Source organism: Caretta caretta, chromosome 1 (genome assembly GCF_965140235.1).
Source record: "Caretta caretta isolate rCarCar2 chromosome 1, rCarCar1.hap1, whole genome shotgun sequence".
Classification (NCBI taxonomy): Eukaryota; Metazoa; Chordata; order Testudines; family Cheloniidae; genus Caretta; species Caretta caretta.
Window position 1 is genome coordinate 68,103,383 of NC_134206.1, and position 19,580 is coordinate 68,122,962.

Sequence of the window (19,580 nt, forward strand, 5' to 3'; positions counted from 1 at the left end):
CCTGAACAAGTGGCGGCCCTAGTTTGAGAACCACTGCCCTAGAGCATAAGGATAAATACGTTAGAGATACTCAGATTCAGTGGTAATGAGGGCCATATAGGTACTTAAGAGAGAGAGTCTGAGCAGTAATGTTTCCCCCTTCTCTGTCACATGTGGGACAGCCACATCCTGCAGCCCTGCCAAGTTGCATTACTTCAGTTTGCAGTCGCAAGACGGTGAAGTGAAGGCACGGTAAGAAATAACTCTGAATGCCCTTCTTGTTTGTGTTGAAGTTAAGAAAATTTACTGAACTTTCACTTAATTTCTGTGTGTTATTTATCTATATTTCTATCAGTAGTTTGGTACCAAAAGAAAGGAAGAAAACCAGCAGATTTTAAATGAAATTCCAAGAGGCACTCCTGTACTGTAATTTGTGGAGTGTATGTCATAGACACAATAGATTGTTAAAGCTCAGAAGCATTATGGCCTGTCATGTCAAATCATACTTAGGGGGCTTTAATATGTGGATTATGGACACATTAAACTATACTCTCTCCTGCCTATTATGTCAATGGGACTTTGCATATTTAAATAACACTACACAGTGTAATCCTTGTACTATGCCATGCATGCACAATAGGTCTATGTCGACCACAGATCACTAGGAAAGTCTTCATACTTTGCAAGAGCCATATTCATTTTGTAACACCAATATCCATAAACATTCCCACACTGGCAAATATACTGCTATATTAAAGCTAGTTTAAATCAATTTTTAAAAACATATTTTTCATCACAAAAATACTCTTTTGGCCCTGCTCTCTTTTCACCTTTAGAGCACTTGTGAACCTCAATTTCTTGTACTGAGGAACTCAATAAATTATTAGTCTTAATTACCTCATCTTTCTCTCCCAGTAGGCCTTCACCACGCTGCCCCATTGCTAATCTCTCCTTCTGTTGTTTCAAGAGAGATTCAATCTCTCCCCAGCATACTTGCTTGAGCTTAACCCCACCAATATTCTCCCCTTCCCTTCCCTCTCCAAATGATTTCCTGTGTTTTCCCACTGACTGCATTCCTGACTCCCTTCTGTCACCCTCTCCAACTCCCAATGTAGATCTATAAAGACATGCACTTGCAGCTGCTCTGCCTTCCCTGGTTCTTCTCTCTTGTCACTTTGGGAGCAGGATGCATGGCTGCTGCGCATATTGAGAATGCATTGCAAGGAATAGCTGAGTGTTTACAGAAGTAGTGTGCCACTTGATTCACTCAAAGGGTGATGATCTTGTACTATTATTATTATCTCATTATACATTTTCACACAATGCATAATCACACTGTGAAAGTCATTGTCCCTGGATGCCACTGGGGCCAAGAACTTAGTAAGATTCAAAGAGGGATTTAGACTTTTATGTGGATAACATGAATATCCGGAGTTATAGCAATTAATGCAAGCAAAAATTGAGGGATTAAGACAATTTCTAACTTTTAGAGAACTTGATGGGGGCAAATTATCCTACATCTACCTACTGTGAGGTTCTTGCAGCTTCTTCTGTGGCACCTGGACACTGAACTAGATGAGACCATGGGTCTGATCCAGTATGGCAATTCCTGTTTCCACGTTCCTATGTAACCCTCTCTCACCACAGCCCCGAACTAGCTACTGCAGCCCAACAGAATCACCTGCAAAAAGACATCAAACAGCCAGGTGTGCCCAACATGAATGCTGGCCAGGAGTCCTGGACTGACAGAGTTAAACTGAAATAAGCCACATTTGGCAACAATAAAATTTCAGCTACATGAGAATTTGCTCTTCTTCTTCGTTTCCTCATTCCCCTTGCTCTCCTCATCCCCCTCACTCTCTCTTCTGACTCCTCCACGTTTCATTGTCTCGTTTTCCATTGCTTCCTTGTGACTTTTCTCCCCCCCTCTGCTGTAGTGTTTTGTCTTCAAACATCCCTCCAGCCCTTTATTCTTCCACATTCCAATCTCTCTCCCTTGTTTTCTGTTTTTGGCCTTCTATCCCTATCACTTTCCTTCCCATGGCCTACATTTCCTTTTCATTCATCTCCCCTGCCGCTCTTTTTTTTTTTACTTCCATGCCTCTTTTCTTCCCTTTTTGTCTTCTCTGGAGTTCTAATGAGAAAAGTGGGTCCAGAAAACTCCTTTTCAGCCTGTGCTGACTCACAACTCTTATGCTATCCCATTCTACATAAACACACATTCCCAGAGAATGTCAGAGTGGATAAGCTATGAGGCAGCATCTACCTCTCTTGGGTTTTTCCATCCTCATACTATGTAAGAGTATCCAAGGAAGAAGCACCAGCTGCTGATTATTCAGCAAGCAAGTGAATTCCACAAGTCAGTGGACAGCGAGTGACCACCATGGTCTGTCACCTTGGGACTCATTAGAATGCCGCTTGAGCAGAGATAATGGGGGTTTGACAATACAGATGCAGTGAGATGCCCTCTGCAGCATGCACTGTATGGTGCTAACCCCATTGTAATTGTATTGTGAACTACTTTCCCTCATGGAAGGAGATGTCTAAGTACCTAAAATATCTATCACAGGGTGTGGGGGTTTTTTTAGTTAAAATTAGTTTCAAATGCAATGGCCACATTAGAAGACACAAGAGGTTACATTTAGGTCCATAAACACGTGTCTCAGGTGGCTGAAGGCATTTGGCTTATAGCATTATGCCTAACAGTGCACCCGAGGCGTGGATTAATGGTCCAATAAAGCATAATCTCTTGTGGTTTAGTGCTCTGTTTAATTATTTTTAAAGTTATTTCTAATTATTAACATTAATCCTTTATTATTTTCCCTTGTTACTGTATGATTTACCAGCCGTGGTGCCTGATCCTGCAGTCCTTACTCAGACTAAAGCCCCACTGACTAAGGTGAAAATACAGACTGAAGAAAGACTGAAGGGACGAGCCTTGAGGCCTTTTTAAGGTACCTATTTTATTTTCTATCAGTTGTTCATTTTGCTTATGTTAGGCACTTTGATCATTATTTTCTCTGCCTTACCTGACTAGGTGAATAAATTCAAGATTGTTGGCTTTTTTGCTTTATATCTGAGAAAATAAGCATTGTACTAAATCAAGACTTAAGAAAGTTATTTCAAAAGCTTTCCCCCCCCCCTTGTGTGGAGATGAAGACTTCAATGGCCTATTTATTTATAAAGGTGTCTGTTTATAATTTTTCTTCCTCTACATGATTTGCAGCCACACAACTGTGTATGCACTACATTTTTTTAAAAAGTTTGTGTTTGATTTTGGCTATTTTCAGAAGCCGTGTAATTCATTTCACCAAGTCTATGTATCCCTGGAAATTACAGTACAGCAGTGAAATGTTCAGGCTTCAGGAGAAAATTGCTCTTGTGAAAAAAATTAAACCTTCTGCCCTGTTATATGATACCAGAGTTTAATGAGTATATAAAGTATCAAATTAAAAATGTTAGCAGTTTATTATAGCTGAGCAATCATTGAATGAGAAACAGGTTTCCCTTTCACTTAGCATTAAGGACATGACCCAAGGCTGGTAAGCACTCTGCTGCATCAGATCCAACATCTGATTTAGGACTGGTTACCTGCCAGCCAAAAATTAACCTAGGTTTTATTTGTTTGTTTAATAGGAGAGGATTATCGTATTGAATTAAGAAATTAACAGGATTTATGTTACATAAGCTCATCATAATTCAGTTTGTCTCCTCGCCAACATGTCCACCGCTGTACAAATAACCCCTCCAGATTCCCCGATCTGTAATTATTCCTTATTTCTGATAGCTCCCAGAATTCTGCTAGGCACTTCACAGAAGACAAAGGAAACAAAGCTCTTACCCCTAGGGGCATACAATCTAAGTCTTGGACCCTGAAATGACACCAGCACATGGGAAAAAAGAAGCAGCATTGGTTATGGTTCGTGGGTTTTTAAAAAATGCGGTTTGAAACTGCTCAAGGAATTAGAATATTGGCAATTCCAGTGAAAACAGATTATGCACAGAGAGCAGTTGAGTCAATCATAGTTGCATAATATCCACAGTTTATTACTGAGCCATTGGCCATTATCTTTGAAAACTCATGACAATGAGGGGAGGTCCCAGACGACTGGAAAAAGGCAAAAATAGTGCCCATCTTTAAAAAAGGGAAGGAGAATCTGGGAATTACAGACCGGTCAGCCTCTCCTCAGTCCCTGGAAAAATCATAGAGCCGGACCTCAAGGAATTCATTTTGAAGCACTTGGAGGAGAGGAAGGTGTACAGGAACAGTCAACATGGCTTCACCAAGGGCAATTCATGCCTGACTAACCTGGTTGCCTTCTATGATGAGATAACTGGCTCTGTGGATATGGGGAAAGTGGTGGACGTGATATACCTTGACTTTAGCAAAGCTTTTGATACGGTCTCCCATAGTATTCTTACCAGCAAGTTAAAAAGTATGGATTGGATGAATGGACTATAAGGTGGCTAGAAAGCTGGCTAGATCAGTGGGCTCAACGGCTAGTGATCAACAGCTCGATATCTACTTGGCAGCCAGTATCAAGCGGCATGCCCCAGAGGTCAGTCCTGTGGCTGATTTTGTTCAGTATCTTCATGAATGATCTGGATAATGGGATGGATTGCATCCTCAGCAAGTTTGCAGATGACACTAAGCTGGGTGAGAGGTAGATATGCTGGAGAGTAGGGATAAGGTCTAGAGTGACCTAGACAAATTGGAGGATTGGGTCAAAAGAAGTCTGATGAGGTTCAACAAGGACAAGTGCAGAGTCCTGCACTTAGGATGGAAGAATCCCATGCACTGCTACAGGCTGGGGACCAACTGGCTAAGTGGCAGTTCTGCAGAAAAGGACCTGGGGATTACAGTGGACGAGAAGCTGGATATGAGTCAACAGTGTGCCCTTGTTGCCAGCACTGGTATATTACCACATCTGTAATATTGCACCCAGTTTTGGGGACCCCCGCTACAGAAAGAATGTGGAAAAATTGGAGAGAGTCCAGCACAGGGCAACGAAAATTATTAGGGGGCTGGGGCACATGACTTATGAGGAGAGGCTGAGGGAACTGGGCTTACTTAGTTTGCAGAAGAGAAGAGTGAGGAGGAATTTGATAGCAGCCTTCAACTACCTGAAGGGGGGTTCTAAAGAGGATGGAGTTTGGCTGTTATCAGTGATGACAGAAGAAGCAGCAATGGTCTCAAGTTGTAGTGGGGGATGTCTAGATTGCATATTAGGAAAAACTATTTCACTAGGATGATGGTGAAGCACTGGAATGGGTTACCTGGGAGGTGGTGGAATCTCCATCCTTAGAGGTTTTTAAGGCCTGGCTTGAGAAAGCCCTGGTTGGGATGATTATTTGGGGTTGGTCCTGCTTTGCACAGGGGATTGGACAAGATGACCTCCTGAGGTCTCTTCCAACCCTAATCTTCTATGATTCTATGGCTCTTCAATTTCTTATTAATATTTGTATTGAGATAGCTCCTAGGAGCCTTACTCAGACAGTAGGATCTCATTGTGTGAGGTACTGTACAAACACAGAACAAAAATATAGTCCCTGCCCCACATGTCAACACCACATATATGCAATGTGTGTCCAGGAGTCAGATCATAGGGTGACCAGATGTCCCAATTTTATACGGACAGTCCCAATCTGGGGGGCTTTTTTTATACAGGCACCTATTACCCCGCCACCCCCTGTCCTGATTTTTCACACTTGTCCTCTGGTCACCCTTCCAGATCATTACTCAGGAGGGGGGCAGTGTATGTGTTACCATTAATTCAACTGTAGCTAAGCTAAGGAGGACCATAAACTCTACTTTGTGGTGTCTGTGAAATTTCACACATCCACAGGACCTCCTGGCTATCATCATAATGAGCCTGGTGGGGTGGAGTCACAGATTTTGTCCTCTTAGAACTGGGCTGAGGTTTGGTGGTTGGCTAGACACTATATGGCCATCACTGAGGTGCTATTACCCTCGGGATTTCCATGACTGTGGAGTCAGTCTCCTCATTTCCTGCCTTCTTCTCTTTCTGCCAGTCTGCAGTGTATTGAATGTACCTAACCTAATGATAGTAGTGATAAAAATACACTTGCTCACACACTAAATTACACGTACCTGTATGCATACTGATTTCCAACCTGAGCATGAACACTATGCCATTTTAAACCATTTCCAACCTCTAACCAATTTTTTTAAACTGAGCAAAACACCATTTCTTACTGAGAACTTAACTACATGTCAAATATAACATTGATACCCAAGGAATTTTGGAGTTAGCCAAGAATAAATAAAATATAAAAAGGCCTACACAAAAAGAAGTTTTCCTCCATACAGATAATTTCAAGCTTTTACAAAAATTCATTTAGAATGTAGAATGTAAAAAACTGTCAGGACATAGCATCTCAATACATCTCTGAACACTATGTATTGATGCCTGCTGTACTAGGGTTTTGGTTTGTTTTTCTTGTGTCTAATGAAAATCTACTACAGTACAAAGTAGAAAACAAGGACTAATATGAGCTTAAAAGGTCAATTTCCAAGGAAACCATTAGCAACATGAAAATAGGGATTTTGAATAGCATGGCCACCTCAACCTTAGTTATATTTAGTGACAATGGTAATATTTTCTCCATTTCTTAGATCCAATTCCTGACTGATACAAGGAGCCCAGCAATACAATTTATCTGACCACTTTCTATTGCATTTTCCCTATAAATAATCTTTGTTCTATTGTGTTCTCTTTCATAATAGTCTGAACTATAGAAGCAAATGCAGATCTTCTTCTATGTGTTTTCTGTTCAGTTTGAACTTGCAACTTCTAAATTGTACTAATTTTGATTTTTGTTCCAAAGCATTCCCTTTCTATTCTAATCTTCCTTTCTTCTGTCTGATTGAAATGATTTTTGATTGAGCCTCAGGGTAGTTGTTTTTTGCATTCAACTTTGATTGTTAGTATTTATTGTTGGCAATTCAGTAGGATCCGAAAGTTCTATTTTGTTAAGTACTATACAAATCCACAGGAAGAGACAGTCCCTATCCTAAAGAGTTGCTTTTCTAAATATTTTTTTAGAAATCATGAATTTTATCACTGAGGAAAATAACGATATTTGGAACCCAAGACATCTTTGATTGCTATTCATCCTCAGTCTAAATACTGGAAGACATTGGGCCAAATTGAGCCATAGAATAAATGAGTACAACTCTCACTAACTTCAGGGGGATTGTGTCCCTAGTAAGAAATAGACATTTACTTTTGTAATTGGCCAGTTTCTCTTAAACCAAGGTTGAATTTGGTCCATTCTTGGCAAAAAAAAAAAAAGCTAAAAATAATTTTGTTTCCCCTCTCTTGCAACACAATGGAAGTCTACAGTTTGTGAATTCTGTGACCAATGAGATGCTTTGTAAGCATGGAGTATTCAAAGATTATTTTACTGAGATGTGACAGAAGCTATGGACACATGGAATATTCCAAGATTATAAATGTTATATTTATCTGCAAGGGCTGGTTAGTGAGTGGCTAATGTGGCTAAATGTGGGTGTGAAAAGGTTTCCTGCAGGAACTGAAATCACTGGGAGATGGGAGGGAATTAATCCAAATCCCTAATACAGATAACAAATCTGTGGAAACTTCACTCCATGGTGAAAATAGCATGTACTGGTTTGAGCTGGTTTAAGAGGCCTGTCAAAGACCTGCAAACTGAATAAAATAATTGACTTGACCTGGCGAGACAGTCACTCAGCCTTAATCCACGAATGCACATGAGACTGTTAAGAAGACAGACAGGTTCTGAAAAGGACATGAAGCACGTTGAACCCTGCCAGAGACTCAATATGGAAGATGGGTGAAATCTGGTAAACTAGGTCTATGTTATAAGCTGTTTATTGTTTAAGATATGTTTTCTCTGTAATACTTTCCTTTATGAAGACTGGCTGTTGACTGGTTAACCCAGGGATTGGCAACCTTTGGCACGTGGCCTGCCAGGGTAAGCCCCCTGGCAGGCCGGGCCAGTTTGTTTACCTGCCATGTCCACAGGTTCGGCCGATTGCAACTCCCACTGGCCACGATTCGGCGCTCCAGGCCAATGAGAGCTGCGGGAAGCGGCGCGGGCTAACGGATGTGCTGGCCACCGCTTCCCATGAGAGAACAGGACTGCAGATGCAGAACTAAAATCAGACCTGCTGAGACAATCACAGTGAATTGCAGCCCCAGGCCCAGTCTGGAGGGAGTGGATCACAGGATTCCCTCGTGCCCCAAGCAAGGTGACAGGTAGGGGTTCAAGGCTTAAGAGGGATGTTCTTAAGGAGGCCATGAAGGAATCAGAGTTGCAGTTACCTTGGAAACTGTGACAAGTTCTATTCTAGCTCTAACAACCCGAGCCTTGATTATGGTGTATGTGGAGATGGTCCAACCCAGCAGCAGACTCTGGATGCACTATGGCTGACTTGATCAGAATGCCTTCAGAAGCACTGAACAAAGATGCATCAGAGTGAAAGCTTCCAAAGCATGCCATATGCGCCACCTCCCCATCCCCCCCACAACACTCCCATCCCAGCTCCAAGTCATCCCACTTCATCCATTTAAGACATTTACAGTCTTTGTGCACAAGAACCGAGGTTGTGCAGATGTGGAAAGGGGGTTGCTGGGTGGGGAGAGAGGGAAAAAAGTCATCATCCTGTCCTTTTTGCACATCCCACTTAGCCGGCCACAGCCCAACCCTTTAGATGTTTCTCCAAAACTGTATATAATGCTTTCTTATGCCTGGGTCTCTTCTACTACATTCTCAGGACTGCATTTTAATTTTGCTTTCCTGCTAGGTCAGCATCTTCCTTATAATCAATGAATGCCATTCACGTTGGCAGGTTATTTTTATTCATCTTTACCAGGAATACATTAATCATTTGATGGAGTTCTACCATAGAACATCCCAATTTATAGCCTCTCTTCTCTTCTGTTGGAGTAAAAGTTTACTGTATAGCTGATCAATTTCTCAGACATTTAAGCATATTATATAGGTTACTCATAGGCCTCTGGTATAAAACAATACACTGAATGAGAGACTATAAGTAAGTCTGTATGATTCATACAGTCTTCTGCAATTATATTTTATAGAAGAATGCTGATGAACAGTTGTGCATGCATGTAAAGTGGCCGCCTTTATTGCCAGTTCTGTAGTCCCCTGTTTTTCCCAATGGCATTCACAATATCTTCTTACCTCAGCACACTTTTTCTTGTATTCAACAACCCTACTCTATTTCTTCTATAAGCAGACATCTTTATCTTGCTGTCCATTTCCTGTTCCTGCTATCACAGAAAGGGATATGCAATCCTGTCCTTGAGGCACACACCTGCTGTTACCCCTTCACTTTTTGTTTTCTTTTTTAATCTTACCGTAGCATCTGTTTCCCTCCTGACTCTCCTGTATTCAACTGAAGTTGTATTTACTGATGTCCCCTTCAGTCTTTTCCCTCAAGGCCTTGCACAGTTCAGTACATTTAACCATCTCTCTCACATTTCAGTAGATATCTTGGTTACTTCACCAACATCTTGGCTGCTACTTCCTCTGAGGAATCAACCTTTGCACACATCACTTTGCATCTGGCATTCAGGCCCTCAGTCTGTCAGAGCTTGGAATTTATTCTTCAGGTCAATGCTAATTGCTATCTTTTCAAGCATTTCTAATTGAATTTGGGCTGCTTTCTGCAGATTAGTTTTCCTCTTTCAAGTTTCCATCTTCTTGTTTGGCACAGACATTCATTAGAGGGACAGACTAGATAGAAAGACAGATTATGTACTACACACCACATCATGCCACCCAACTCCACTCAGGATGGGAAAAGTTGAGTATTGTAATGCCTTGAATAAAGTCATTAGCATATATCTGCCAAAAATTAAGCAGCCAAAATAAGTATAGAGGGGACTGGCTTCAGTGTACTACTTAGTTGTGTTTCCCCAACTGGAAGTTATTTCTGAATAGAAAGAGATTGCAATGAATGAGTGGGTAAATTAAAAATTGGAAAGATAAGAGAAATATTTAGAAAGTGTTACAATGCCCTGAAATCCTCTTAGTGCTGCTGCCACTGCCACAACCAGCCTGCTGCTCTGCTACTGTGTTAAATCAGCCCTTCTAAATGCAGTATTTGTCAGTGCACTGCTTCCAATTTCATACCAGTACAGTGAGGAATAGGTAAGTATAGCAGAAAAGGCAAGTGCAATATGAGGCTCTCTTTTTAAACCTGAACCAACACCAGACGAGAAAATGCAGTGTTGGCCCTGTTAAATCAGCATATTGGTTGGTTCCCAATTTGAGACAAACTGTACAGGCTTCCTCAAGGGCATAATTTTTGTAGGCTTTAATATCCTGCAACTTTTCTTTTATTGGCAAGCATCACATAGCAAAGCTACAGTTAAGGGTCTCTCAGCATTTCCATTTTAGACTCTGTTTGTTCCAAGTTTTATCATCCATTTTAAATCACATGGGCAACACATGCAATTTTGTTTTAATAAAATTGACCAACATTAGCTTAACAGTGTTGTGTTTTGTTTTGATGCAGAGCAAAAATTTGTACTTTGATTGTGGGAGTTTTGCACACGTTTGTGATTGAACAGCAGTTTAAGGCTAAACCAGGTAAACGTATTGGCTTCAGTGGGGTTAGATGGGATGATTATCTGGGCAGAATTTGGTCCTTAATGTCAAGGGCCCTGATTCAGCAGTACTTCCTTACGAACAAAGTACATAAGTACATGCTTAACTTTAAGCCTACACTTAAACCCACTGAAGTCAATAAGGTTTAAGAACATGTATAAATGCTTTGCTGAATAGGGATAAACTTACCAAAATGCTTGGGTGAATTAGGACCAAAGAGATCATTTTCACAAACATTTAGCTGCTTATGCCCATTCAGTGCTATGAAAAGTATTTAGAAAGAACCAATATAGCCATATAAGAAAACTACCTAATGGGTATGTGTATTAGCTATTTTATGTTCTCACTCTTGCATAATAGTTATTATACACAGTGTTGAAATTTGTACATTTTGCAAATCTCTCCTATAATTATCTGAAAAGAGGTGATTACTTCTGCCTAATGGACTTATTCACCAAAACTCTGAAATGCTCTTGAGTTCTTTAGAAAAGTGCATTTTCTTTGTCAGCTTGTGAGAATGGGTGAGTTGAAAAGGACCGTGGGCAACACAGATGGAAGGAATGTCAGAATGGAATGTTAGTCAGGTAGACTTAGTAAAGGGTTTCCATTTGTATAGATTTCAATTGCATGACATTAATAATTATAAAAAGAAAAGGAGTACTTGTGGCACCTTAGAGACTAACCAATTTATTTGAGCATAAGCTTTCGTGAAAGCTTATGCTCAAATAAATTGGTTAGTCTCTAAGGTGCCACAAGTACTCCTTTTCTTTTTGCGAATACAGACTAACACAGCTGTTACTCTGAAACCTGTCATTAATAATTATAGATTGTGAATACCAGGATCGATCTACCATGACTGAAATATAGTTACCTCTGTGGTGGAAGTAGAGCAACCACATGTTCTACCTAAAGAATTTAATGCAGCTGCAACCTTGTGTTAGGTGAGAAAAATTAAATATGAAGCAGTTATGCTAACCGAACCAAAGTCAGGCTAATAAAGGTTGCTGGGAAAGTCCCTGAATGAGATAAATAGAATAAAAGAATACTTGTTTAAGTTGCAGGGAGTAAGAAAAAAGGGGGGGCCTGCATTCCTGCATTTTTGTACCAGATGTTCTGGGAACTGTCTTGTTGAGATACGGAGGCGCTGTTTTCCACTCCTTGTTTTTGTGTTATGTCTGTTCTTAACTCCTCGTCTCCTGGTTGACACCCATACCAATAAAGTTAATGAAGCATTATGATTTGCTAAAAGTTATCTACAATAAGGGGGTAGAAGTGCATGCATAATAGAGAAAAAGGATTTTAACTAACATAGGGGAGGGGTGGGCTGCTTTATGAATAAATCTGTGACGCGACGGAACTGTCTATAAAAACCTATTAGTTTTACTTAGAGGCTGCTGGTTCTCTTTGGAGACGGGCTACTCTCTATTGTTATGTGCACTCTTCAATAAAGAGTTTTGAGTTCGGACCTTGCTGGTGTTGCCTGTCTCTCTCCGGTCAGACAACGAACCGTACCGTCTGGGGTTCGAGTCCTCGACACTTGTAACCATCAAGTTTCAAAAGTTTGTGACCAGAAGTTTTTTAAAAGGTCTAGATGCACTGGTGCTTAGAGATGGGATAAAAGCAGAACTTTTTATTCAAACCTCCCCACAATTTGGAATGGAGGGGAGAGGGAGACTGGATTAAAAAAAATCTGGATCTGTGCCTCTTCTGGCTTTTGTTTTGCACAATCCAAAACCCAACCAACATTTTGCAAAACCCATCCACCCCTCACTCTTCTTTCTTATTTGTCTGTCCGATAAGGAGAGTTAAACTACTCTTTGCCTACCATTCACATATGTCCCCCTCAAGAAACAGGCCAATAGCTAACATGGCTGATGTAATAATCAGTCTGTCTCCTAGGTGAAAACATGAGCTGAACACCTGAATACTTACCAAATACCCAGTAATCAGGGGCCCCTTCCTGAAGTGATTTGTTTAAAAAGTCTTATCTCTCTGTCTACTACCACTTCCAACAGCCATGCAGGACTGTTATTAATTCTTAAGTGTATGGGGCTGTTATTCATCTGGGAGTGGACAGGGGAGGATGGAGCAAAGATTGCAAGTTTTAGGTCACTGGAAGAGAATTAATTTGCACTGACAATCCACTTCTTGGTCAACTCTACAACTTGTAGCAATGGAATAATTATTGGATAGATGACAAAAAATCAGTAATGGACTGTAAGTTGCCACTATGGATGACCAACGATAGCCACTGGGCCAGGGAAAGCGCATGAGGCTGATTCTATAGCTTGGTAGTGAGGATATTTACCTAAGATGGGGGAGCCCCAAGTTCATGTCCCTGCTCCAATAACTATTTATAATGAGTGGAACAGCTTCAAAAGGAGAGACTGAAAAAGAAGCACCAGAATATCCCATAGCCTATGAAGGAGACCTAAGTTCATATCCCTTCTCCGCATCCATTAGAGGGAGGCATTGACCCTGGATCTCCCATATCTTAGATGAGTTCCCTATCCCCTGGGCTGAAGCTTATGAGGGAGGAAGTAAATTTGTGAATCTAGTCCTTTCCTTTTGATAAAATGCCTCGAAGTCTACATTAATTTTTGGGGTTCAAATCAAAACTTTGCATATTGTCTCAAAAACTTTTCAATTTCCTTTGAAAAAAATAGAAAAAAGTAAATGAAATTTTCTTTCAATTTTTTTGAATTGCCAGTAAACCAAAAAATTGATTATTACACAGCTCTACTCCCAAACAGTTCCAGGATCAAGCAGAATAAAAGTGACTTTACCCACCTTCACCTTGTCTCCCCCTTCTAGTCAGGTACCTTGCATAGCCAGGTACGCAATCTGACCCATAATAAAAATACCAATATCATATTCCTATAATGCTAAATCATTAACTATGCACACACTATTTATATATACACACACATATAGTTTATATTTATATAAAGGGGATTCGTTCTTGACCTTACACTATTTAACATTTTTATCAGTGACGTGGAAGAAAACATAAAATTATCACTCATAAAGTTTGCAGATGACACAAAAATTGGGGGAATGATAAAAATGAAGCGTACAGCTCACTGATATAGAGTGATCTAGATTATGTGGCAACCTGGGCGCAAACACACAATATGTATTTGAATATGCCTAAATGTAAATTAGAACAACTAATATAAGCCATACTTACAGAATCTGCCCTGGGATGCACTGACTCTGAAGAAGATTTGGAGATCATGGTGGATATAATCAACTGAATATGAGCTCCCAGTGTGACATCGTGGCCATAAGGGCTAATGACAGGTTTCAGAGTAACAGCCGTGTTAGTCTGTATTCGCAAAAAGAAAAGGAGTACTTGTGGCACCTTAGAGACTAACCAATTTATTTGAGCATAAGCTTTCGTGAGCTACAGCTCACTTCATTGGATGCATACTGTGGAAAGTGTAGAAGATCTTTTTATATACACACAAAGCATGAAAAAATACCTCCTTCCACCCCACTCTCCTGCTGGTAATAGCTTATCTAAAGCGATCACTCTCCTTACAATGTGTATGATAATCAAGTTGGGCAATTTCCAGCACAAATCCAGGTTTTCTCACCCCCCGCACCCCCACACACACACAAACCCACTCTCCTGCTGGTAATAGCTTATCTAAAGTGACCACTCTCCTTACAATGTGGATGATAATCAAGGTGGGCCATTTCCAGCACAAATCCAGGGTTTAACAAGAACGTCTGGGGGGGGGCGGGGGTAGGAAAAAACAAAGGGAAATAGGTTACCTTGCATAATGACTTAGCCACTCCCAGTCGCTATTCAAGCCGAAGTTAATTGTATCCAATTTGCAAATGAATTCCAATTCAACAGTTTCTTGCTGGAGTCTGGATTTGAAGTTTTTTTGTTGTAATATAGCAACTTTCATGTCTGTAATCGCGTGACCAGAAAGATTGAAGTGTTCTCCGACTGGTTTATGAATGTTATAATTCTTGACATCTGATTTGTGTCCATTTATTCTTTTACGTAGAGACTATCCAGTTTGACCAATGTACATGGCAGAGGGGCATTGCTGGCACATGATGGCATATATCACATTGGTGGATGTGCAGGTGAACGAGCCTCTGATAGTGTGGCTGATGTGGTGTTTCACATGTGGGGAATCTGCTGTATTGGTTCCTTCAAAGAAGATACCCATTTACTGTAGGTTTCAGAGTAGCAGCCATGTTAGTCTGTATCCACAAAACAAAAGCTTATGCTCAAATAAATTTGTTAGTCTCTAAGGTGCCACAAGTACTCCTGTTCCATTTACTGTGTAACAGGGTACCACGGACAAAATTAAAATAAAAAAAAATGTAATATTTTCCCCAAATTGGAAGCATATACAATTTCCCTTATGAATAGTGGGACACCTCCTGAGGGTATGTCTACATTGCAATTAAAAGCCCATGGCTGGCCCAGGTGTGCTGAATCAGATTCATGGGGGTTGGGCTAAGGGGCTGTTTAATTGCAGTGTAGATGTTCGAGCTGGGGCTGCAGACTGAGCTCAAATGTCTACACCGCAATTAAGCAGCCCCTTTGCCTGAGTTCTGCTAGCCCAGTCAGCTGGCACAGGCCAGCTGCAGGTTTTTAATTGCAGTGTAGACATATCCTTAGATTCACTGTGAAAAGCAATCAGGAAACTAGTTTTCTTCTCACAGAAATGCCAGACTAAAGAGACCTATCTTACAGCAGCACGTACACAGCACAATTTAGGATCAGGTAGTCCATCAGTGGGAACAAATTCTATGGGAGGATCCTTAACAATTTGCAGTATGAAAAAAATTAAATGCTCTACTTCTCTGTATAATTTTCCACTTCTCTTAGATAGAAAGCTAGGACAATACTAAGAACACCTTGAAGTTCAGGCGTATTTGATGCTCATGCCAGTATCTGCTTGTAAAGCTGCATATAGCTGGGAAGCCTTTGACAGTGCTATAAAAGCTGATTTTCTGGGATTGCCTTAGCTCATTCCTGGAAGAACTGCTTTCCATGGTACAAGCATTTAATACGTCTGAGCATAAAGCTTTTCAAAACACTTCACACAAGATGAAATCCAAGAAAGATATCTTAGTTCAGGGCATAATTTGATCAGATTTAAACATTCACCTATTCACTAACATTATACTTTTGGAGACAGACACACACACACACACATTCTCTGTTCAAAAACTGCTTGAGCAAAACAACTGGCAAGGTTTTTATATAGAAAACTGTATATTCATAAGAACAATTATGAAATAACTCAAAAATATACAGATACTCTGTCACACCACCTTTTAATCACAGTGTAAGGTATACTTCTTTAACCTTGCCCTTTCCACTACAAACACACAGCACAGCGTATGCATTATAAACAGACTACCGAAAAACACTTCCCTGCACACTCTCCCCCTGGGGAAAGACTGACAGATGAAACAAACCGCACATGGCAGACTTTAGTCACAGAACTTAATATGATGTTGGAAGGAACTTAGATAGTATGGTGATAAGGGTGGCATAAGTCTCTGAAAAGAATAAAATAGGGATTACTGTAGATGTATCTGGCAGGGAATGTTTAAATTGTACTCAAGGGCCAAAAAGGGGCCAAAGTCACGGCTCAACATCAGGATTCATGCTTGAGATTTCCGAACATTTGGAATGTATAGTTCAGGTCCTTCTCTAGTAAGTACTCAGAAAACATCAAAAAATTTCAGTGTGCCTGCTCTTTCTGTGGTTCAGTGGCTCTTTCTGACAGCCTTTAGAGGTACCACAATAAAAACAAGAGTTTCAGGATTATTACTAGCCCAACTATCAATTGTACATGCACTAAGTTGTTCTTTGGGGGTATCTTTGCCGTTGCTCATTTAAACTTTGCAGGGAATAGAGAATTTCATTTTTGTCTTAATAAGAATGGGTATAAAACTTTCTGCTATGAAATATTAAAGCTAACTTTTCATCCTTAAACTCTGGGGTTCTCAGGGATAAGTGTGTAATTAAATTCTAGCAGTTAAAGTCACTTAAAGGGTAACATAGTATGGGGGACAGGAGATGAGCTTTCCTGGGGCCTGGCCCTAGACTGGGGAATGGACTCCTCCAGGAACTAAGGGCCATCACAAATCTCACCACCTCCTAGTCTAAGTTCAAGACACATTTCTTTGACCTTACCTTCTCTAGCAGAAGCATATAGAAACGTGTATATGTATTAAAAAATCCAAAACAAAAATGTTCCAGTGCACACACTTAACCCCATAAGAGAGAACAAATAAGTGACCAATGTTAGTCACATTGCTTAATGTACTCCTGGAAGGCACTCAGATACTGAGGTGATGAGGGTGGTATAACAACCTATATAGAACAGAACAAACCTGTAGATGGCATCAGGATCAGTCAGTTGGACCTATTTCTGCCATGACCCATTGTATTGAATTTTCAGCAAATGGCTAGTCCATTGTTTTCTAATGCCTGACCCCAGCAGGCAGCTGTTCTGCTCTTCATTCATGTGGAGCTCAGCTCCAACAGAGCATACCATTTATAGGGACTTTACTGTCACTGCTGACAGTGTGCTCTTATGCAGGGTGGCTCCCTGATGTGTCTAATTATGTTTCGTTTTCAGTTTTATGAAATCTACTGCAAACAGCTCTTAATTCTTCTGCCTGTTTTCTGGTGTTGTGCCTTACCTTTCATGTATTAAATGTTTGAAAGTCTTCTATTAGATGTTTTCTACTTTAATTAGATGTTTGCAAGTCTTCTGGCTTTGAGATTTGTAGGCTACAATCAGGTGGAAATGCTTGATTTTTCCTTTTTTTTTTCCTGTCAATTTTCTCTAGACTGTGCTCAAGCAGTTTTTGTAGCACACATGGAACTAGACTGTGCAAACACAGTATGCTAAGGAGTTCCAAATTAAAAAGGCGCACTCAAATTATCACGAATTGAACACGCTCTTTGTAGATTATTTCTTCTGAAAATAAGCACTCACAGTGCAAATGTAATTTGGAGTTACATTATGGCCACAGAATAAGGGTCTACTTTGCACACTTTTCTTTGATAATAACTTTGTACACATACTTTCCAGTTACTTAGCATATCAATTTCATTGCCTTAGAAAGAGATTCCATTTTATACATGGGTTATTCTTTGTTGCTCAGATACTTTTGTAATTAGAGTTCTTAGTTATATCATTATGTTAGCACTAAGTTATCCTCATCTCTTATAGGCACAGTCACTGTTCTCCCAGTCCTTAGACAACTCAGACTTCATGGAAGAGATGAGTCCACTGACTTCAATTGGATTACTGTTATGAGTAAGGCCAAGTTGTATAATCTAGTAAAAGGAAAGAAAATTGGTCAGGAAATGGTACTGTACACAGAACAAATTTTAAAAATTCAAACAAAATCTCAACTCTTCCCTTCTTTGCCTTAATTCTAAATAATGTTCTTTATAAAGGACCTGGAAAAAATATCAGCTTCGGAACCACACATTAAATTAAAAAATATTCAAATAAGTAAGAGTTATGAGAAGGGGTTCAACTCAAGAATTGTATGCAATCTTTTAGGAAAGTAATAAATATGAAACTCAATTTTGTCAGAAACTGCATAGGAAAGAGACCTTTACACTGCAAAGCCAATATACTGCAAGGAAAAAAATAAACTGATACAGTAAAGAGATGGGAAGAGCCCTTCTGGAACAGAATAGAGAAGAAAAATGTCACAGACCCTTCAAATGAAAAAGTCTGTTTAACTGGCAGCCCAAAGATTAGCTATGGCATGGAAATCTAAACATAATACTGTATTAAGGGCTGCATGTAAAGAGCTATATGCAGGGAGCCATTTGCAGAGGGCCATCAATCAGTGTTGCCTCTTGTTGCTCTGTTATGTAATGCTTAATGCAGGGGAATACAAGCTCTCCAGGCCTTTTTGAGAAGAGCAATAGTGGCCCGAGAGCCAGGGAAGAAAAAGGAGCTACACAGGGGAAGGTAGCCAGGAGTGGGAGCTGGGCAGGGGCTATGCACAGGAAAAGCAGAAAGAAGAGGGATGCAGAGAACAAGGCACAGAGCAGGAAATGAGATCAGTGCCTTGGGAAGGGAAGATGTTAAGAAAGTGTCCCGTCTATCAACCAGAAGTAAAAGGGAGGAAGTCCCCCAACTTGCATATTTTTTGTGCATCTCAGGTTGAGTTTCCTGAAATGCTCATTCACAAAATGGGGCAATGCTCGCTAGTATTTAAAAATCAGAAAACAAACCAAAAAGCAGTGTGAGATAAAGAAAAACAAACAAACAGTTCACAATGTTTAACCCATTATCATGGATTTGGGTTTTTTTTTTTTGTGTCCCTCATGATTTATGACCTTGTGAGGGTGGTTATCCCTGCACACTGCCAGGCTAGATTACAGCAGCAATGGTACTGTTGGACATTTTGGTTTTTTGTTCTTGGTTTTTTGTTCTTTGTTTTTTGTTCTTTCCTAAAATACTACTGAAATATATCTAATCTCACTGACATACCACATGACCCATTGCTTCTTCAGCAAACCCTCCCCCAACTGTCAGAATAATTTAGCAGAAACTCTGTCAGAGTCATCTCTCACTTTAATTTTCCTTCCCTCGGTCCTCCTCTCGGGTTTTTATGGCCGACCTAGAGTTTCAAAATCTCCCCAAAAAAGAATTTAAGAGAACTGTACACATGGACATTTTTCATAAGGTATCATTAAAGTGTCTAGACAGATAATCTGATATTACACAGAGGACAATTCTCCCTCTTATATTTCAGTTGAATCTAAATATTTTTTACTATCTGTCACTCTCACTGTTCCAATGATTCCAAAATATGTAACCATATGCAATGTAAAATTATGTCCATGATTGATCTTTCCTTCCTTCCTTTACCACAAAATCAAAATAAGTGATGTCTTTCGTTCTTTTCTGGAGAATGAGTGTGCAGACACTACAAATGCT

General features: G+C 40.1%; 2 long non-coding RNA genes across 3 annotated transcripts in view; one reads left to right on the forward strand and one right to left on the reverse strand.

Annotated features, from left to right (window-relative positions):
- Positions 1–214: 214 nt before the first annotated feature.
- The window catches only part of LOC142072230 (uncharacterized), a 45,391-nt gene continuing 26,025 nt past the window's right edge, over positions 215–19,580 (forward strand). Inside the window, exons 1-2 of the long non-coding RNA XR_012668664.1 lie at positions 215–231; positions 2,826–2,933. This is a non-coding gene — a long non-coding RNA (uncharacterized LOC142072230). The remainder of the gene's footprint in view (positions 232–2,825; positions 2,934–19,580) is intronic.
- The window catches only part of LOC125637367 (uncharacterized), a 308,688-nt gene continuing 303,693 nt past the window's right edge, over positions 14,586–19,580 (reverse strand). The window contains exons 18-19 of one of the 2 annotated variants that reach the window (XR_012668650.1): positions 17,311–17,953; positions 14,586–14,844 (exon numbers count right to left, since the gene is read on the reverse strand). This is a non-coding gene — a long non-coding RNA (uncharacterized LOC125637367). Of the gene's footprint in view, positions 14,845–15,933; positions 17,954–19,580 lie in introns of those variants that run through there. The other variant, XR_012668648.1, reaches the window with a different exon arrangement.